The sequence below is a fragment of the Macaca nemestrina genome, chromosome 11 (assembly GCF_043159975.1).
Source record: "Macaca nemestrina isolate mMacNem1 chromosome 11, mMacNem.hap1, whole genome shotgun sequence".
Lineage (NCBI taxonomy): Eukaryota > Metazoa > Chordata > Mammalia > Primates > Cercopithecidae > Macaca > Macaca nemestrina.
The window spans coordinates 43,208,478-43,231,704 of NC_092135.1; the positions used below are offsets into that span (position 1 = coordinate 43,208,478).

The 23,227-nt window shown below is 35.4% G+C and overlaps 1 long non-coding RNA gene across 1 annotated transcript in view; it reads right to left on the minus strand.

Annotated features, from left to right (window-relative positions):
- Positions 1-4,916: 4,916 nt before the first annotated feature.
- LOC105492625 (uncharacterized) overlaps positions 4,917-23,227 on the minus strand; it is a 30,914-nt gene continuing 12,603 nt past the window's right edge. The window contains exon 3 of the long non-coding RNA XR_011609537.1: positions 4,917-5,085. This is a non-coding gene — a long non-coding RNA (uncharacterized lncRNA). The remainder of the gene's footprint in view (positions 5,086-23,227) is intronic.

Below are 23,227 nucleotides of genomic sequence, written 5' to 3' on the forward strand. Positions count from 1 at the left end.
ACTTGAATCCACAGTGCATATAAACTGCTTTGGTTCCAACTACAATCCACTTAAATGTCTAAAAATCAAGTGTAATTTGATAACTGGTAGAGAAAATGCTATCTCAGAACTTTAGTCCGATAAATATCATCTTCACTTTTTGGCAGACACTATCTGCAATAACGTCCAAATGAGAAAAATTCCCCTAGTCAATCACACATTTACCAAATAATATTATGGCAAGTGAAGCGTTCTCAGTACGGATTCACCTTAACAAGTCCAAAATAAGACTGAAATTTGTGCTGAGAAATAAAAAATGAACTAATTATTCAGCATAGAATGACCAAAAATACTGCAGAAGCATTTCTTGCAATTCCAGAATTTAATAGGGTGTATTGTTTATTATAAAAGATCATTGTTCTGAGTAACTTTTCCCAAGTTGTATAAGCTTGAGGATATTTGTGTTCACAATCACAGTCCTTCTGTTGGCCACCATGAGTTTAATTTTATGCCACTTTTTTGGAACTTTGTCATTCATTATGAAGTAATCGGTTAATAATTTATATGTTGGTGTACTAGATCCTAAAACGCCTTTTTGCTGATTATACAAGCGATATTTAGGAGAAATAGAAAGGGAAACAGAATACAAGCTGAACAAAAGACAATTCAAAAAATAAGCTGATGTAAATGATAGCATTTTTTAATCCATCTCATTGATATTGTTTAAAGATACTTCTGTAATTACTCAGATGCTTGCATGTCCTTATGCATAGTCAAAGCTGTTTATTTCACACCAAAGTATGAGCTACAGACGATTTTTCAAGTTGTTTTTTTCCCCTAGACATTTAACAAAACCTGGTCACAAATAAGCTTTGGAGGAGAGTATTTTTCTTATTGGTAATTTAGGTTGGATCTGAGGAAACAAAGGGTAATTTATAACTTTAATTTACTAAAAGCATGTGAATTGAATATGCTAGGATTCAATATCGGTACTGTGCTGCTTAACTCCAGCTGTATCTGTCTTTGTGAATGGTGATTAAAAAAGGCAAATTTGCTTACATCTTTCCTTGCTGACACTGAGGTCATTGCTTTATGGGTTTACTTTCATTTGCTCATCCATAGTAATTTCTATTTTTGGCTACTCTTGCAAAAAATTAGATGCCCTGGATCAAAATAGATATTCTCATAGTGCAATTGTAGCACCAGGCAAAAGCTACTGTATATGGAAAAAAAAAGAAGAGAAAGAGGAATATGGCTAGTTTCTTCATAAAATATAACCAATAACATTATGATACTTAACATGGAGAAAACATTTCACACGCTGCTCCTTGTTACCACATGAAAATGCCTTCATAATGGTTGTTCCTTGACACAAGGTCTTTATAAAAGAAATAATTTATTGTCCTACCTGTGACTGAAATAATGACTAAATCATTAAAGGAAAAGTCTAGTAGCTCTTTCAGAGTAAATCTTCCACAACTTGCTATACTGCTAATCGTAAGCATGTTATACAGTAAGTTAGCCCGAAGCTAAGTTAAGCAGACAGATTAGGACTGTAATATAGTAGCAGGACTCATAAATCAAGCTTGCTTGCAGATTTCCTTTCACTTACTGCTCCTTCTTACAGTTCAGACAAGTCATAATTACACATCAGTAGGCATTGTGAACAGAGGAATGAGCTACAACATAACGCACAATAAACCCTGTCATATAAAAGCAAACTGGATAAAATAACAGAAGCAATACTCCATTTTACAACATCACACTAAAGAATTACACCATGCCATTGTGTATTATTCTGATCAATCATGAATCCATCCACAATTGACAGCTCAGTGGGCTAAAATTTACCATTGAAGAATGGTTTCCAGTTTTATTATTTTCTTGTTTGATTATACACATTGAGCACAAGACTGTGTGTGATTCTGAAAAGCCACAGGTACATAATATAACACTGCCCTGCACGCATTGCAATTAAATAAATTCTGCTAATGCTCTTTTAAAGCTTTCTTTTATTAGACATGCTTAAAATAATTCATACCGGATGAACTGTAAGTGGTTCTTTATTCATGTTTTATTAGTATTATAATTTTGAGTAATTATTCAGGTATTCTTGTTACCTTAGACCAAAGAGATGTTGACTCTGAAGTCTTTTCTGTTATTTTCAGGCTTAGATGATATTACCACTAAGCTCAAAGGACCCTCCTTTATCACTAGGTTTGAGCTGAACATTGAAAATGGGATTTAATGAAACATGAGCAAATATTGGTTGTTTCAATTCTAATAAAACATTTAAAAGAACTAATAAATGTTAGGTAATTGTTGAATGCTAATCTAAAATTGCTACTACCAGTTTTATTTTATAGTTGGAACTCAGCAGGTGGGGGTATATATTTTTTACATTATTCATCAAATATTGTTTTGAGAAGCACGAAGGTGTTTTACCTACTCCTACTCCACATTCATAAGAATGTAATAGTTAATATATTAATGATATTAGAAATATAGAGAAAATAATTTTAGAGCCAGAGGGCAAATTATATGGTACTCTGGAATTTCCTTCCAGATGTTACTGGGTTCACATTTTAACTATTATTCCTATATACATGAAGGAAACCCTATTGAGAAATGAGAAGTTCACATAATGACTTTTATTTTAATTCTGATTCTTTTAATTTTTCCCCCATAGGATACTGTTTTGTAGATATTAGGATTTGGAGAGAAATGGGGAAATATAAGATTGCAAAGGCTAATGGGGGGGAGTGTGACTCAGTCCTATTTTATGCAAACAGTGACTTTGGAACCAAAAGTCCTAAGTTGAGGCTTGAATTGATCTAAATTCTACCATGTCCTTAAGAATCAGGGCCATGTTTTTGATGTCTGTCCACAAAACCATATATATATATATATCTGGTGTAGTAAATATGTTATGTTATATAATAGGTTAGGTCTCATTTAATCTTCAAAAAAAGTGAACATATGTGTGTGTGTGTGTAAAATTCCAATACAATTCCAATTTTTCATATTGGCAATTGCTTAAGTTCACACAGCTAGTAAATGGAGAGCCCAAGATCTGAAGCCAGGCAGTACAGGTAAGTCTGCAGGTCCCTCTAGTGACCATGCCCCACTGCTTATCATCTCAGGTCAACCCTTTGACCCTTCCCAATCATAGTAAATGTAATTCTCCTCTCCATGAAGAAGTTCCTGTCTAAATGATTGAGGTCAAAGTCTGATGCTGGGCTAAGTCTCACACTGGCCAGGGTAGAATGCCATGGGACCTTAAACTGAGAACATTCTACTAGAGGGATTTGGCCAGAGAGATCTGCTGGAGGATCTCTTTCAGGATTTGCTTGCATTTGTCCTTCCTGATACTGTGGCTTTATGGGTTTGCTTTCATTTGCTCATCATTTGGATTTAAAAAAAAAAAAGTGTTTGGTTTTTCGCTGGCTTGTTTAGTTTTGTTTTTGTCCAAACCTTTTGAAAATCAGAGCTAGCCTTTTAAAAGGCTATAAACTATTTATCCATTACAGAGATATGGGTGCTTTCTGAATACTGTAATTGAAGACTACAATATTTTTTGGTAGAATTAGGCCAGAATAATTTCCTACATTATGGCTTGCTTTATTGAAAACATGGACATGCTTGTGCCTTTTCTGTTATATGGCTACCCCAAATAATATTTAATTGAAATTGAATCAACTAGTTTATTTAGGCTCCATCACTCCAATATGTGAAGATAATGGTGAAAAATTGGTAATGGGGCACTGTGTCTAAATTAAAACACTTGGTTGATCAAATATTTGACATTCTATCTCTTATTTTCTTATTGTTGCAGTGTGACCTTAAGAGAATGAGGGAAGTCTATGAAAGCACAGGATAGGCCTAGGTTCAGGAGAGGTAGAAGCCTTCATACAATTCTGAATAGAAACTGTGTGTATATAATTAAAGTTATTTAGAGTCCTAACATTTTATTCTAGCAAAGAAATTTTACCTCTTTCTTGTTGTGAAGCTTTGACATCAGCTGCTAGTAAATACTGCAAGCAAATGGTAACTTTGTTATAATAAATGAAAGGTTTTTTTTTTCTTTTATTCATTGTCTTAGTGAAATTAACAAAAGGTGAGTAGAAAATGGCAATAAAGGGAGGGACAAAAAGGACAATGGCCTAAAAACTGAGAGGACAACACCTAAATAATTAAGATGCCTCTGTCTCTCTTGAGACTCATGCCCACAGTTAATTTATTAAAAATTGCACTTAATACTAGTATTGGCAGCTGAAGTTCTGAACTGTTTGACTCCTCTCCAGTAAAGTGTGAATCAAGTCAACAATTCATAAAATAGTTCCTTTAAAATGACAGCAGATAAAGCTTTTCCTAATAATGAAATAGAGAATGTTATGAAGTTCTAAAAAGTTTCAAATGGAGAAGCTAAGTAAAAAAGGATTAGTGACTGTCAATCTATGAGGTGGTGGAGGATAATTTTGTCTTAAACTGGAAATGTTGCTAACATCAGGAAAATTGGTATACAAAACACTATGTGAGACATCTGTTAACTTGGTAGCCAAATTAGAAAAAAAAACTTTAAAATTTCTAAATAGTCATCACTTTTCAATGGGTATCTGTGTGGACAGCAAAACTCTATAAAATACAGTTGAAGTTCAACTGTATGAAAAAGACATTTTGGCAATAGAAAATATCTGTTGGAAAATATGGATACTGAAATAATGAGTAATTCATAGTTGATTTGCAGTTTGGAGATTATATAAGTATATGCAGCCTTAGGGTTAAAAAGGCTTTTTCTTCCTCATTTATTTTCTTAGAAAGTGTTATTATCTAGCTTGTTTAAATAGCAACTATGCAAATTTCTTATGCTTTATAAATGTTTTACCAAAGAATTCTCGACCAATCAATTAATTCTATTTATTTATTTTTCCTGATTGTCAGCAGATGCGTATCTAGTGAGAATGGTTCTTTTCTTCTATGTTGGTTTGTAAAGACTGTAAATTCATTTCCTGTAGAAGTCTTTTGGGAAGGGGGAAAATAGTGACTCACATGAAAGGAATTGTTTTCTTCCCCCAGAAAGTTCTCTCTCTTCTTTATAGCTGGAATCTGGAGGAGTGAAAAATATAGAATAGCTTTGGAATGAAAATATATTTAATGAAAATTGCTTAGTAGGTACTGAGAATATTTAGCATGCATTTGTGTTAATATTCATCTTAAACTGTCTCCAACTTTTTTTTTTTTTTTTTTTTGAGACGGAGTTAAGCTCTTATTACCCAGGCTGGAGTGCAGTGTCACGATCTTGGCTCACTGGAGCCTCCGCCTCCTGGGTTCAAGCAATTCTCCTGCCTCAGTCTCCCCAGCAGCTGGGATTACAGGCACCTGCCACCATGCCTGGCTAACTTTTTGTATTTTCAGTAGAGATGGGGTTTCGCCATGTTGGCCAGGCTGGTCTTGAACTCCTGACCTCAGGGGATCCACTCGCCTCGGCCTCCCAAAGTGCTGGGATTACAGGCGTGAGCCAACATGCCTGGTCCTCCAACTTTTATTTATATAAATATCTGTAGGTGTAGGAAACTGAGATAAAGTCTTTGAAACACAGAATCGCAATTTTAGAAGGAACATTTGAGAGTGTCATCAACATATAGATGACATTTAAAGTCAAGGAAAATGGATGTATGTAGCAAAAAGAACATACACAAAGTTCTATGGCATCCACCACTACAAGGTTGGGAAGAGAAGGAGAAGCTACAAAAGAGTCTGAAAAAAGCAAATAGAGAGGTAGGAAGAAACTGAAAAGAGCGTGGCATCCTGGAAGCCAAGTGAGAAAAGTGCTCTCAGATCAAACATGATAGAAAATGAGAGTTTGGCACTGGATTTAGCAATATGGAGACGACGGGTGATTTGAAGAAAGGCAGCATCAGTGATGTTTCTAGTAAAATGCCTTTCCAAGTAGGCTTGAGAGAGAATGAGAGTAGAAAAATTGGTGACAGGAAATTTGAACAACCCTTATGAGGAACGTTGCTGGAAAAGGGAGTGGAGTGAGAGGGCAGTAGATGGAAAGGGAAGGAGGGTATAGAGAGAGATTAAGATGGAATAAATATCTACATTAGGTATATCTCCTAATGCTATCCTAATGTAAATGATGAGTTAATGGGTGCAGCACACCAACATGGCACATGTATACATACGTAACAAACCTACACATTGTGCACATGTACCCTAGAACTTAAAGTATAATAATAAAAAAAGATGGAATAAATAGTATGTTTATACAAAGGCAGGAGTGAGCAGAGAAAAAAACAGCTGTTGTAAGGAAAGGATAATTGATGGGATGATATACGGGTGTGACAGGACTGAGTCTAGTATACAAATGAAGAGGTTGGATTTGGGCAGGAACACCGGTTTAAAACACAGCTATGCCTATGTCTGTCTGTATCTCTATCACTCTAACTATCTACATGTTAATGTCCATCACACATACATATATTATTAGTAACTGAGGGCAAACGATATGGTTTCATTTGTTGGTAGGTGAGTGGATGTGATAATCGGAGTTTGTATCTTCTCAGTGCTTCAGGTTTCTCAATGAAATGGGAAGCCCAGTGATTAGCTAAACACAGTATCAGGGAATAAATGTTGGAGTATTGTACAGAGAGAAGGATGCAATAGTCTGGGAAGGTGGATGAGATAAACAGATCATGTTTGCCTGATAACATTAAGGTTAGGTTGTTGTTTATGAACTTAAGGCAAGAACAAGTAGCAGGTTATATGTTTCTCCCAAGCCCTAGGAAGGCATAGAGTAGGAAAAGAATTGGATTGATGCACTCTTGTGGTTTTCCAGAGAGTACAATAAAGCAGCAAGCAAGGCAAGGGAGTTGGGATTGTAAACAAGGAAATGATTACACTGATTGACCTTGGAAATCAAGCTAGGAAGGACTTATGTGATCTTCTGCAACATTTTCTGAAGTGGTCTCCTTGACTGCTTTCTCCTCTTCCTCTCTATCCTCTATGCTGCCATAAATTATCTATACTATATAGTGCAGAATATATCATCCCTCTCTCTTTCTTAGTAACCTCCAAAGGCTACCCATTGTCCTTAGGAGATACTGTAAACTTCTTAGCATGACATTAAACTCCAGCTTCAGCTTGCACCTTGCTTATGTCTCAGTCTAGTCTCATCATTACCCAGTCATGGCATGTTCTTTTAAACACGTTATTTTGTTATATTGTTCTCTTTATTCAAAAGTTTCTAGCCCATATTCATCCTGAAAAATCCAAAATGAATTTATCACTTCGAACAAATTTTCTCAATTTTTTTCAAGGCACAGATTATTCTTCTTCCTTTATGCCCATTGCATCTGGTAAATATATTTTAAGACACTTTAACACTGCATAGTAACCAACTATTGACACGTCTGAATCATTAGATTTAAAGCTGCAGACTGGATACTACTCACATGTTTTATTCCTGTAACTCCAAAAATTCTTGGCTTATGATTATCAGTAGGTATTTTTAATGAATAAATACATAAACATGCAGACTAAATTGAGGCCATATGGTGTGGTCTAATGACCTTCAGCCTTGGGTAAAAACTGGAGGAGTTCTGATTTAATATGATAGATATAGATCTTAACTCAAAAAAGAAAATATGAAATATAAGGTACAAATATGGCAGCTGTTTTGGAACTATTGTGTCATACTGTCTAACTGAGAAAAGTGGTAGGGTGTCAATTCTAAAGGCAACTGCTATAGACCTGAGAAGTTATTGGAGAACTATGCCTCTGGCCTAACGAATACAAACACACACATCATCCTTGCAGCTATGATCACTCTAAGTTGCTGTCATCCCCTCATTCAATGGGACTTGTGATTTTTCCCTAGATCGCATTAGCATTCGGGTATCTTGTTGCCCTTGAGCATTTGTGTATATGATTGTCTGCTTACTTGGTAAAATGCACAGTTTGTTTTCGTGAAGTGTCTCCCGTCTACTGTGCCTCAGTTTACCTTCACAAAAAGTGGGGGTGTTGATTTTTTGTTCTGTCTACTTACAAATGCTGGGAAATATAGATTAACAGAGGGATATGAATGTCTTTTAAAGTGCCAAAAATACAAGGAATTATTGTCTGAAACAAGAAAAAAATCTAAAATATTCGTTGTGTTGTGAGAAATGGAGAGTTAGGCACACACTGCCTTCATCTACTTAATAAATAAAAGCTAATTTAATAAGCAAAGCAAATACTTGTGTCGAATCTTTCACATTAGTCCAAAAAATGCACTCAGAGGGAAAATGAATAACTTTAAGCTTTAGCTATTGAATAACTATGAAAAATCTGGCAACAGCACTAATGATTAGAATGTTCCCATGGTATCAGTCATGGTGGTTTTTTAAAAAAAATGTTTTTTATGGTATATGAAACAGTGAGCTAACAACATAGTGAAGGCTTTTCTCAAATAAGGGAGAGTTTTTAGGCTTTGAAAGAAATTAGATTACCACGTAGAGTTTAAATAACCTAGGCAAAACTTAAATCAGAAAGAAAGGAAGGGAAGTGCAGAGCGGGTAAATGGATGTTTTCCAAAGCTGGAGAATTGATAAGAAAAGAGAGTAACACAAATGTGCTAAATTACCCAAGCAAATTCATTCAGCATTCTAGGCCTGAAAGGTCTAAAAGAAAACATAGCTATCTGAAAAGCAAGCAGTGTGTCCGTGTGGCTTCTGTCACTAGGCTCATCATTAGGGTGTTATGTGTGGTAATTGCAGGCTAAACTTTTGTGTGCTAGTTGAAAGAGCTGTGACCAACTACAGTTTTCAACCTATAGTATAGTTGTTTGGAGACTTCTCACTATGTCTGAAATGTGTTTGAGTGAAGTCCTTGATTATGTGTCTGGCATGTTGCATTTTCAATCTAGTCTTCTAATTAGCCTTTTATATGTGTATATATCTGAAAAAAGTAAGAGGTAAAGCAAGGAAGAGGAAGGAATGCTTTCTTCTCTGAACTAAATAAAATGTTTAATAAAGATAAGGAAAAACACCTAGCAAACTAAATCTCTAAGGGGATTGGTTCTAATTAGGAAATGATGTTTGGAGGGTATTGTAAATAAAAACGTTAAGTTTGAAATCATATAGACATATGATTTTAAAAATACATTCATTTTCCTGTGTAAAATCTTCAGAGAATTTGATGTTATTTGATGTAAGAGGAGGGAGAATTTATAAACTGCAGGGATTTTCAATTACAAACCTGAGGGATTCCACCTCTCACATGCTGTAACTCTATATCATAAAAGAGATTACGACTAAATTACTAACTAAATGCTGGTGTGCCAGAGATGACCTACAAGCATGGCACATTTGATAACTACAGTGTCGTAAAAAAATGTTGAATAGATGGCCGAGACTTAAAAGTTGAGAGATTTTACATTCAAAACCAATCCAAATTTCCAGTTTAAAAAAAAAAAAAAAGTGAAAGAAATCTCGAGAGCTGGCAACACCGACCACACATTGCTCCCGGGCAGCAAGTAAGTGGATTTCATAGTAGTTGATCCTTTACATGAGGCATCCATTTCCTTGATCTCTTAGATTGTCCTCATTCCCTATTTGTCTTATAACATGCTAACTTCACTCATTTAAGTTCCCTGATGGGCACCTGTTAGCATCTCAGTTTGAAACTTTGCCCTTAATGGGATCGTGACCTCCTTTGACAAAACTTGACTTTAAATCACATGCTGCTATGTTAAAACTTGTAGCATATAATGAGGGGCCTGTGCAGCTGCAGAAATAAAAGCAAGATGTTATGTGTCAGTTGTAATTGACACCCCCCAAAAAAGAGTGACTTAGTCGTTTAATCATATCAATTGAGTTATTCCTTAGGTGGAAATCACGAGGTTAATACAGATTATTTAATGAAAAACTATTTGTATTGATTAAAACAAAGGCTAACTTGAAAGTAGGTCAGCACCTTGTAGTAAGAAAGATGATCATTTAGACATAAGGAATGGGAAGTCAATATAATTGGTTATATGTAAACAAAGAAAACAGAAAAATAATTTTTTAAAAGCACCTGCATCAAAACCCAGACAAAATGGTTTCAAACAAATGGCATAGATTTAAAAACTGCCACAATACCATTTCTAAATAAAATCAAGCCGATTTTTAGAAATATAAAATGATCATATGTTATTTTTCCCATTTGAACCAGATTTCTCGGATTAAATTGCTATTTAAGTTGAATTTGATAAAGATAAAATCCATAAATGAATGCAGAATATATTCATAACAATATTGCACCTTGAGGATAAAGTAGATGAAGTAGATAATATGATATTTTTTATTGGACCAATAAATAAAAGGCAATTCTCGAGCCCCAAAGTCTCAAGTACATTTTCACTTTAAATGAACACACTCATGAAGCATTTTATTGCAACAATTTCTTGTGGGAATATATAGGTAAACGGCTGCAAGAATGTGAAAGTGCATTGTAAATTGTAAATCTCTATTTAAACATTCTTCATGTTTTTAGCATAGAGCTGGACCTTATTATGACTTCTCTGTGCCCAGATTCACCTCTGCTTTATAGAATTAAAATAAATTGCAAGAGAAAGGACCGGTAAATATTCCCTCACGTGGAGAAAATGATTAGACTTACAGTATGACAAAATCATTGATTTAGCAGCAATATGAATAAATATAATTATATACTCATAATGGTAATTCGCATAATTGTTATACAGTTATACTTTCAATTACATGATTGTAATACTAATAGCTAACATGTATTGAGTGCTTACTATGTGCCAGTAAGGACTTTGCCTGTATTAACTAATTTAATCTTCACACCATTCCTAGCAGTTTGAAACTATTATCATTTGCATTTAAAGAAGAGGAAATTGAGACAGGGAGGTTAAGTAAATTCTTTGAGAGATCACACAGTTAGAAGTTGGCAGAGTTGGGATCTGAACCAAACCAATCTGGTTCCAGAGCCTGTGCTCAATTAGATGGAAAATTTCAGGACAGGGGCAAAGACTTAACACTTTGATAAATTTGTGTTCAGCCTCACTCAAGGAGTATAAATTTGGCAAACTCCTTAATTTATCTGCCTCAGGGTTTTGTCTTTGGCGATAATAAAAGCAAGTTCTTAGGTGTGCAGTCAATGTTAATTAAATCACATAGAAAGCATGTAACTCTATATATGAATCTATATGTCCAATAATAGGGGGTCAGACATTGTTACTATTATAGCTTATTAACAATGTTCACATGGGTATTAATAATAATAATTGATTGGCACCTAGCATAGTGATTTACAAATCAAAAGGTAATTAACATTTATAAGAAAATGTAGGAAAGAAGAGGTTAAATGTCCTCCTTATCTGTAAGATCTGGCCAAAAGTTATCACAGTGTCGTAGAGCCTAAATAAAATGCTGGCTAACACCTTTTTTTGGTAGATGGACAAAACCTGGTTACTTGCTCAACTGTACATGAAGGTACTGGCCTTGCAGATTTTACCCATGCCACAAAAGTAGCAGAGCAGCACAGTGTGGATCACTTGGTGGATATTGTGAGTAGAAGTGTCTGATGACATCCACAGACAATAGGGCAATCTTCCCCATGTCCCCATACAGGTGTAGACATTGAAGGAGGTATGGAGGAAGAGAAAGACAGAGAGGGGAGAGAGAGAGAGAGAGAGACAGAGAGAGAGAGAGAGACAGAGAGAGAGAGCGCCTTAGCCCAAAGAGATATCAAATTTATCATGAGGGAAGGCACACACAGTTTTGTAGTATGCACCAAGTGATCAAGGACAAAGGGAGTATGGAACATTTAAGTAAAAACTAGAGCACCAGTGAATGGGGAATGGGGATTTCAAAAGGTATCAGCAGAAAACAAATGCCTCAGCCCAAGGTCTGCCCTCTACTTGATGCCATATGAGATCCTCTGAACAATATCTGCTACAGTAGAAGAAGGGCAATACAACATGATTTGGGTGCATTCTAACCTAAATGAAAAGGGAACGAACACTGACATTATTGGATTTGCCAGAAACTGATTATGTTACAAGTCCTCAGGTTTCATGGAATCTTAAAAATTATATTCTTGACATACATAATTATAAATCCCTTGGAAATTATAAATATAGCAGGTATAATAGTATAGGTCTAATTAGAAAATCTGAGTAAATCAGCATGAAATGATTAGATCTAAAGATAAGAATGTTGTGCATGACACATTATAAAAGTAAATATAATTTGTACAAAGCAAGAAAAAATACAGAAACCCATTAATATTAACAAAAATATATTTTTTATATATATGTTATATATCCATAGGTATAACATATCCCTAGGGATATATATGTTATAAAGCTAATCAAGAACACAGGATCCATATAAAGATAACTATTGCATTTTTATTGAGAGATTGAAAATTAAATATATGAAAAAGATGACTATGCTTTTATATGGAAAGACCATAATATCAAATCTTTTTAGTTTTGAATCAATTCATTCAACTTAAAAATAATTTATATTGGCCAGCTGTGGTGGCTCACACTTATAATCCTAGCACTTTGGGAAGCCAAGACAGAAGGATCGCTTGAGGCCAGGAATTTGAGACCATTCTAGGGAACACGGCAAAACCTTATCGCTACGAAAAATACAAAAAAAAATTAGCCAGATGTGGTGGCACGTTCCTATAGTTCCAGATACTGGAGAGCTGAGGTGGGAGGATCACCTGAGCCCAGGGAGGTTGAGGCTGCAGTTAGCCATGACTATGCCACTGCACCGCAGCCTGGGTGACAGAGTGAGACCCTATCTAAAATAAATAAATAAATAAACAAACAAACAATTTTATCTATTGGTGAAAATGTCCCCAATTTTATTTAAAAATAATGGATAGGCTGGACACAGTGGCTCTCTAAAATAAATAAATAAATAAACAAACAAACAATTTTATCTGTTGGTGAAAATGTCCCCAATTTTATTTAAAAATAATGGGTAGGCCGGACACAGTGGCTCACACCTGTAATCCCAGTAGTTTGGGAGGCTAAGGCAGGTGGATCACCTGAGGTCAGGAGTTCAAGATCAGCCTGGCCAACATGGTGAAATCCTGTCTCTACTGAAAATACAAAAATTAGCCAGGCGTGGTGGCAGGCACCTGTAATCCCAGCTACTCGGGACTTTGAGGCAGGAGAATGACTTGGGCCTGGGAGGCGGATATTTCAGTGAGCTGAGATCCAGCCACTGCACTCCAAGCTGGGTGACTGGACGAGGCTCTGTCTCAAAAAAAAAATAAAAATAAAAGTAAAAACAATTGGGTAATATAAACAATGGAATTCTGAAGATAAAAGGTAATTGGTAGAGGAATCTCATTACAAACTACTAAAATATATACTAAATGATAACAATAATTATCACAGAGAAGAAGTGGTTCTAGAACAAAAAGAAAAATAATGTTTATAGAATAGAGAAGGTTAGAAACAAACACAAACTCACGTACGTGTATGTGTGCATATGTGTGTGTATAAATGGTGTGTATACACCATTTATATATATAATACATGTCTGTATTCATAGATGACAACATTACTCCAAAATACTGGTACAAAAATATATTTCATAAATAGTACTGAGATAATGATTAATTATCTGAAAAACTTACTTTATTCCTGGTATCACAGTAATTTTGAGTTGGTTATGAGAGTTAAATATCAAAGAGTAATGCCCAGAAGAAGTAAAAAAAAAAAAAAAAATTGGTGTTTTTGAAGGTAAAAAGATTATCTTATAGTATGGTATTACAAATGAATAGATTGATTTATTTGACCATATAAAATTTATTCTTGTTGAGATGAACAAAGGAAAATTTCCACCATGAACAAAGAGAAAGGCAATGACCTAATAGGGGAAATATTTGCTACATATGTATTATATTTGGATGATATCTTTCATGTATAAAGAAGTCCTGCAACCAAGTAATGACAAAATGAATGCAATAATAGAAAAGTAGGAAAATGCATAGCAAAATGTTCAACTTTCTTAGTAAGCAATATATTGGTTTTTGCTTTATCAAATTAACAATTTTTTATAACATCTATTTTGGCTAAGGATAAGAAAGGTCACTCTAATACATTGCCAGGAGCAAGGTAAATTAATACACACTTTCTAGAGGATAATGTGGTAATATTTTTCATAACGCCAAAAAGAACATAGTCATTGACCCAGTAATTCCATTATTTTTAAGGAACTAATCAGACAGTTATATAAATGATTTTCATTAAAATGTTGTTTATAATAGTAAGAAAACATAAAACAATCTAAATTTCCAGTAATAGTAAAACAAATTATAGTAAAATTTGCAAAATGGAATATCACCTAAATGCATATTGATCTTTTGACATGGAAATAAGTGTACGTGTGTGTAAGTGTGTAAATGTATGTGTGTGGTATAGATGTAATTTTGTTAAGTTGATTTTAGAGTAATATTATATCACACACATACACACACATACACCCACATACAGAAACACACAGAGAATATAAATGCACAAATACATGTTTTCATTTGCATATAATTTACATATATCACATATGAGACATTTAAATATCACATAGACTAATAAATCACTATATATAAATATACATATATACACATATATACAAATATACATATATGCACAAATATACATATATGTACATATACACATACGTATACATATGTATACACATACACACCATAGCTGTACACACAAACATACGATAGCTGTAGTCTTTTATTTGCCATGTATCCATATATTAGTATCTATGCATATATATCTAATATACATCCTCAAATGATATAATCCATAGATGTTAACCACGATTATGCCTGTGTAAGAGGAATAGTAACGATTTTTATATTTTCTTTATGCTTATTTATGTCTCTAAATTTTTCTATGATATGCTATGTAGAATATTGCTATATAATTAAATAAATAATGTGAATTTTTTTTTATAATGACTTAGTAAGTAACATCTTGGTTCTTTCACACGTGTGATCAGTGCAATTCTGATTACATTTTGTGCTTGGATGAAAATAAAAATTCCATTTCTCATTTTAATCAACCCTGCATTAATCTCTGGCAGTAGTTGGGTATACTGAATTGTTCTTTCAGCGATAATCTTGTGAAAGGTAACTGTTTTCCCAAAAATGCATCACCCTAATGAACCACCCATTGATACTGGGCTGTTACTCATTAGCCGCCTTCTATACACTAAGATTTGAAAACCAGGGAAGGAGAGTTTAAAACTGACACAAAGTCACAGTAATGAAGTGTACTAAGATTTCTTTCCCCCAAATTACAATGAGGAGAGCTCTCTGGATTTATTGTAAATTCTCAGTGAATATTCTCCATTAACAACATACTATTTTTCTTTGACTGCAGTGTATGTCATCCTTGCCTAGTGGGAACCCTAATTTGCTTTAAATTGCCAAAGTGCTCATTATGGAATGCTTAGTAGCTAGAGTTTGTACATAATATTTGAAAATCAACCTTAATTTTTCTGCCTGAGATGAACACTTGGATTCCACAGTAAACATAATCAGAGATTTACAGAAACCTAGTGAACTCTGTTTATTATACTTGTCTGAAATAGCTACAGAAAAGGTCAGAGGTCCAACGTCTTCATGCAGAGACAGATCATGTTCTAGCTGGTTCTGAAGAGAAAAAAACAGTAGGTGATGCTTTAATGAATGGCTTATCATGTGAAACACACTATGTGATAATAGCAGTGTTGGTAAGACAAGAAGGAAGTTTTTTCTTTCCTTCTTTGTAAGAGCTTAGTTTTACATTGCTTTAATGCTAACATTTCAATAGTACCATGTAAAACAGTTCACTGAGAAACTTCAATTCTGCAATGAGTCAAGTGATTGATTTCATAAACTAAATTAGAAACTTTTAAATTTTATTTTATTTTAGCAAAAGCTGGCCTCTTATAAATGTAAGCATCTGGGCTGGAAACTTTTAGATTTCTTGAATTTATGATTTTCTTTTATTCTTCCCTAGGCCTTAAGTGAAGAAAACAGGAAAGAGGCCTCCCAGAGGTGGAAGTTGTATTGTAAAAAGTGGTCTTATGTTTTAAGATAACTTGCGGGAATGATAGGAAGGATATGAATAGGCATCCCTTGTTTTGGTGAGTTCGTTTTTCACAATGCAGTGAACCAATTAGAACACTTAGCTTACCAGATTCTCCTGACTTCAAACTATTCTCCTCCCCTCATTCAGCCAGCAAAACAAGAACAGGCTCAATGTCTAAAAGAAATTGTTGCATACCAACCAGTTTCTCTCTAACTTTTATTTTATTTAATTTTATTTTAAGTTCGGGGTAGATGTGCAGGTTTGTTACGTAGGTAAACGTGTGCCATAGTGGTTGCTGCACCTATCAACCCATCACCTAGGTATTAAGCCCAGCATAAGTTACCTATTTTTCCTAATGCTCTCCCTTCTCGCTACCAAACTGCCCGACAGGCCCCAGTGTGTGTTGTTCCCCTCCCTGTGTCCATGCGTTCTCATTGTTCAGCTCCCACTTACATGTGAGAGCACGCGGTGTTTGGTTTTCTGTTCCTGCGTTAGTTTGCTGAGAATAATGGCTTCCCGCTCCATCCATGTCCTGCAAAGCACGTGATTTTGTTCTTTTTATGGCTGCATAGTATCCCATCGTGCATATGTACCACATTTTCTTTATCCAGCCTATTATTGATGGGCATTTGGGTTGGTTCCATGTCTTTGCTATTGTGAATAGTGTTGCGATGAACATATACATACATGTATTTAACTTTGATGTGCATAGGAATAATGTAGAGACCCTTATTGTGCAGGTCTGTGATTGTTCATTTCTAACATGCTTCTGTGAGGGTGATGCTGCCTGTCAGCAGACCATTCTTTGTGTAGCAAGGTTGTATACAGGTGAACAACAACAACAAAAATAATTGAAAGGATAATTCCATGTATCAATAGATCAATAGAACAGAATGGAGTGATGAGAAAAGGGTCCTAATGTAATGAGAACTTAGTAAATAATAAAGGTAGATATTTTCATCAATGAGGAAAGAAGGATTTAGCCCATGATTAGTGTTGAGGAAATGGATCAGGTCTTTGACGCAAAGAGTATCGTCTTCCTTTCTCACATCAATACTAAAGTCACTGCCGGGTGTATTGCAAAATCTTATGTAAAGTTCATTACTGTAAAAAAGTCAAGGCTGGGCGCGGTGGCTCAAGCCTGTAATCCCAGCACTTTGGGAGGCCGAGACGGGCAGATCACGAGGTCAGGAGATCGAGACCATCCTGGCTAACACAGTGGAACCCCGTCTCTACTAAAAAAATACAAAAAATCTAGCCGGGCGAGGTGGCGGGCACCTGTAGTCCCAGCTACTCGGGAGGCTGAGGCAGGAGAATGGCATGAACCCGGGAGGTGGAGCTTGCAGTGAGCTGAGATCCGGCCACTGCACTCCAGCCTGGGCGATAGAGCGAGACTCTGTCTCAAAAAAAAAAAAAAAAAAAAAGTCAAACTATAAAACCATAAAATAAACATAAACCCAGAATGGGGGGTCATTTAAAGTATAAAACAGGGGCACAATTACAAAGGAAAACAATTGATACATCTGAAAAAATACACTTAAAACTTTTTTATGTTAAAATAATTGTGAGGTAGATAAGTTATGAACATATTTACAGAGTGTAACATTTCTAGTAAAAAACTGATTCTTGAAAGTTTCTATCGTGACTCAGTAATTCTACTTATTTTAGCAAAATATTCCAAGATGTGTTTAAAGGTATTTTCATATAGATATGAATCATAGCACAAATGAGTATATTAAAAACAGAAAATATCCAAATTAAATCATTAGGAATGAGTTCAAATGTCTAGACTGTGAAATAGTAGGAAAACATATTGAGTGATAGTTCAAACGAGTATTTAAAATTGTATGGAATTTTCATGTTTTTTTTTTTTTTGATATGGAGTCTCGCTCTGTTGCCCAGGCTGGAGTGCAGTGGTGCGATCTTGACTCACTGCAAGCTCCGAGTCCCAGGTTCACACTATTCTCCTGCCTCAGTCTCCCGAGTAGCTGGGACTACAGGTGACTGCCACCATGCCCGGCTAATTTTTTTTCTGTATTTTTAGTAGAGATGGGGTTTTGCCATGTTAGCCAGGATGGTCTCGATCTCCTGACCTCGTGATCTGCCCGCCTCGGCCTCCCGAAGTGCTGGGATTACAGGCATGAGCCACCGCACCCAGCCTTCATGGTTATTTTAAAGTGTGAAGTAGATTATCAAATTATATTAAATGTCTGGGTATATACATGTGTGCATATAATACATGTAAGATATTATGCATATGTATGTGTTTACATATATCAATGATGATTAATGGATGGATAGATAGATAGATAATAGTAGGTAGACAGATATACCCATATATATATCCAGAGAGAGGAAGAAAACATCAGGAAAAACAGATTTTAACAAATATTTGCTCTGTTTAGTGGGATTACAGGTGATGCTATTTTATTCTTTATATTGTTCTATATATTCAAATTTTCTGTAACAAAATGCATTATTTTTATAATCATAAAAGGGACTATAGTAGTTCTTTTTTAATAAGTAAGAACTATGAGCCTAGAAAAAGTACATTTTTCATAACACAACAATTTTAGTCTGGATAAAACCAAAATCAAAGAAGACCCAGAGCATTCTCTGCCCTAATAGTTGCCCCTCTTACCCCTAAATAATGCAAAAGGGACTCCAAGGGACAAGAATCCAGATTTTCCTTTATTTTTAATTTGTCAATCATAAGCCATTATTAAACATCTACGATATGTCTAGCACTCTGTTAATGCATCTGTTTGTAAGACATTTCTAATGAGTTAGCATGACAAAATATACATACTTGGAAATCAAAAGATTTGTTGTTACAGTTAAGGACACATTTCCACTTTGAGATTTTTCTGATTTGCCTATTTTAAAATACAGTTGTGTCAGAAAAGAAATACTTTTTAGTGAGACCACAGATGTGATGACCACTGTGCATATGTTATGTATAAATTCATAATCTTTTGCAAAATAGATATTATCATCCCTCATGTTGCAGATTCAGTAATTGAGATTTGTTTAAGGTATTAGAAGAAAGAACCCCATCCATCTAGGACTATAGCCAGTGTTCTTTCCTTCATGCTATATTGCCTATTGTTAGAATTTTTACTTAATAAACAAGGAAAAGCAAGAGAAAATAGAAGAAACGTTCTATGCTATTGAGTGTTATGGATTTGCTACCAGGTGCTAGGTCTGTACAGCTTCTGGGGATAGTCTGTCCTGATTTCTTAGCCTAACAGTCCTCCGTCTGTCCAGGATCAGAGAACAGGCATTAATTGAGTTATTTTGAGTCTGTTTTGTGACTATAGACGTCCCCTAGGGAAAGTGCCCAATGTGTTCTGTGAGGATCAGTCATTTATTAAACTTCTCACACACTTTAGAGAACTAGTAAATAAACAGGAGCAAATTGTGACTACAGAAACAAATCCTTATGGTGTTTTAATTGTTAATATTTAAAAAGATGCTAAAGAGGTCATGGAAATTTCTTCTCTGTTGGACTGGTACTTCTGCTCCAGGTTATAAGGGAACAGGTGTGTCGCAGTAGCTCAAATATCTTGAACATCTTTTTCTTCCTGCTGCCAAATACTTTCCACCAAAAAATAGGAAACTAATATTTAACATGTTGCTTAATAAAAGAACCAACATGTATTTTAACGTGGAAAAAAGTCACCCTTGAAAAGCGGCACTGAAAATGGGGCTAACGCAGGCCGTCCAGAGACCTGCAGAAGAGGAACTTTGCTACTTCCTTCAGGGTACACTCAGAACAACTGGGTGTCCTTTGTTGCTGTTCTGGAATCATATGACCAGTCTTGGTTCCACCCACTTGCTTCAGCAAGAACATATACTATGGGTCTAGGGTGCTCTTAGGCCACTTATGTGCTTTATTTTCAATCTCAATCTTTATTTTCAAGCTCAATCTAAACCTGCAAATTCCACTTGTTTTCACTGATTTATGACTAACTTCTCTGAATTCATTAAACCCTTCCACCCAATTCCACTCATTTACACAAAGAACATTTAACACACTGATTTGGATATCTTGCACATGGAAAGGAAAAACTGTCTTTCTGAGAACATTCTAGTTTTGCAGTTTTCATATTTCAAAAAAATATTAAAGTGAATATATTTTACTAAATTGTATTACTATTAATAATATATTATAAATAGATGTGTAATAAAGATTTATGAGGTATATAATAATATAATATGTTATGTAACATATAACATACTATAGATTAATTTTAATGCTGTTTAATATATTTTATTAGTGTTAAAGTAATTTATATCATGCCCGGTGTGGAACAATAAGTATAAGCTTGGGGAAATTAGTATAGTTTGGTGGATAAGATGGTGAGTTCTGGAGCTAGAAACATAATTTTAAAATTCTAATCTGCCATTTATTTGCCAGTGTGACGTGAGCAAGTTACTTAACTTCTCTGTTGCTTTGTTAACTTAACTTATAAATGGATGTAATAATGGCACTTATCTCAAAGTTTGATAGAAGGATTAAATAAAATTAATGCAGTGCTTGGAATATAATAGTCTCTCAAGCAATGTTAGCTACTATTAATATTCTCTGAATTGTCATGGATTATACTGCTTTTCGGAGGATACACACATAAACACAGAAAGACATGGATTCCTACTTAGGATAACTTAAATTCTATCTGAGTACATAAAAACATAAGCAAATCACTTCAACACAACATGGCAATGCTATGCTATAGATGCACCACCTGCGTCTATGGGAGCACAGATAATTCATATTGGTTCTGCCTCTGGTCGGGGGAGGATTCCTAGAGAGGACATCTTTTCCTGAGACTTGAAGGAAAACGAGGTGTTATTGAGGTAAGTAAAATATTTTGGAACATAAAACGGCATATGAATGAATTGTATAGGATTTGGGGACTGATGAAGAACAGTTTCTGGATTAGCCTATCATATGGTCGTGACAGTGCCATTGCCAGATGTAGGGTCACTGGAGGAGATTTATGATGGGGAAATTAAATCTATCTACAGTTTGGGACATGTTAATTTAGTTCCGCTTGTGACACAGTCAATTAAATGTATCTGGTGGGCATTTAGAGTCAAAATATCGGGTCAGTACTGTCACAGTAAATTTGAAAATCTTCAGAATATAGATGGTAGTTGAAAGCATACAGCAAAAGACTTTTTTTTTTTTTTTTTTTTTTTTTTTGGTAAAAGAAACGGATGAGGAATAAAATGTTGGGTAGAAATCAGTTTCAGATACCAAACAGAGGAGAATTTCTCAAAATTACCCCTAGTGATGCCTTGCACTGAATAACATTTTGTTATTGTCGTTGTGGGAGACCATCCTATGCAATACAGGATATCTGGCAGTTTCCTTGGGGCCTCTTCTCACTAGAATCTAGGAGCATTCCTTGCCTTCTCTGGTTATGACCCTGTGTCTCCACACATTGCCAAATGTCCCCTGGAGGACAAAGTCACTTCTAGTTTGGAAGTGATGAAACAGAAGAAGGGAAACTGTGAAGCAGAAGAAGAGAGGATTTTCAGCCTGATAGGAGGAAAACAGCATTTCAATGTTCTTGAAAACTACAAGGACAAATGCTTTCAAAACATTGAGAGAATATTCATTGGTTTTTAAAGACAGGTAGTTTTCTATTATTAATATTATTATTTTATTATACTTTAAGTTGTAGGGTACATGTGCACAATGTGCAGGTTTGTTACATATGTATACATGTGCCATGTTGGTGTGCTGCACCCATTAACTCGTCATTTACATTAGGTATATATCCTAATGCTATCCCTCCCCGCTCCCCCCACCCCATGACCGGCCCCAGTGTGTGATGTTCTCCACTCTGTGTCTAAGTGTTCTCATTGTTCAATTCCCACCTATGAGTAAGAACATGTGGTGTTTGGTTTTTTGTCCTTGTGATAGTTTGCTGAGAATGATGGTTTCCAGCTTCATCCATGTCCCTACAAAGGACATGAATTCATCCTTTTTTATGGCTGCATAGTATTCCATGGTATATATGTGACACATTTTCTTAATCCAGTCTATCACTGCTGGACTTTTGGGTTGGTTCCAAATCTTTGCTATTGTGAATAGTGCCGCAATAAACATACGTGTGCATGTGTTTTTATAGCAGCAAGATTTATAATCCTTTGGGTATATCCCCAGTAATGGGATGGCTGGGTCAAATGGTATTTCTATTTCTAGATCCTTGAGGAATCGCCACACTGTCTTCCACAACGGTTGAACTAGTTTACAGTCCCACCAACAGTGTAAAAGTGTTCCTGTTTCTCCACATCCTCTCTAGAACCTGTTGTTTCCTGACTTTTTAATGATTTTCATTCTAACTGGTGTGAGATGGTATCTCATTGTGATTTTGATTTGCATTTCTCTGATGGCCAGTGAAGACAGGTAGTTTTAATCCTGGACAGTGAAAACCATTACTTAGATGTGTCAACATGAATGTCTGTGATTGAATTTGCCAGAGTAAATTCAGATGCATATGGAAGCCAGTTTATAATGGGTCAAGAGGATGGCTGGATTGAAAGAGAAAACGTAGAGAAAACAAAGGTAGAAGAATCTTTTATGAAGTGTAGGTGAGATGGAAAAGTAGAAAATAAGGTACCTGTCAGTGAGGTCACACACACAGGGTGCAATTCATTTTGGTAAGAGAGACAATGGGGAAATTGAGAGTGAAAAGGAAAGAGAAGAAAACTGATGCAACAAAGTCAAGCAAGGTGTGAGATCAAGAGACGAGGGGAGAGGTTGACTGGGAGCACTTGATTCTTTTAGCCTGCAGGAAAGGAAAGCTTAAGTATTAGTTATCTTTTGCTTCATATCAAATTATCCCCAAACTTAATGGTTTGAAGTGAGAATACTACTATCTCTCAGCTTCAGTACCTCGAGAATTCAGAAGCATCTTTGCTGAGTTCTCTGCTTCAGGTCTCTCACAGGCTCCAGCAAAGTTGTTGGCTAGGGCCTATGCTATCAAAATCTACCTTAAAGGATATGCTTTCAAGATCACACAGCTGGTTGCTGGCAGGGTTTAGTTCCTTGTGAGATCTTGGACCCAAAACCTTAATTCCTTGCTGGTTACTGGAGGCTGCCCTCAGTCCTTTGCCCTGCTGCTCCCT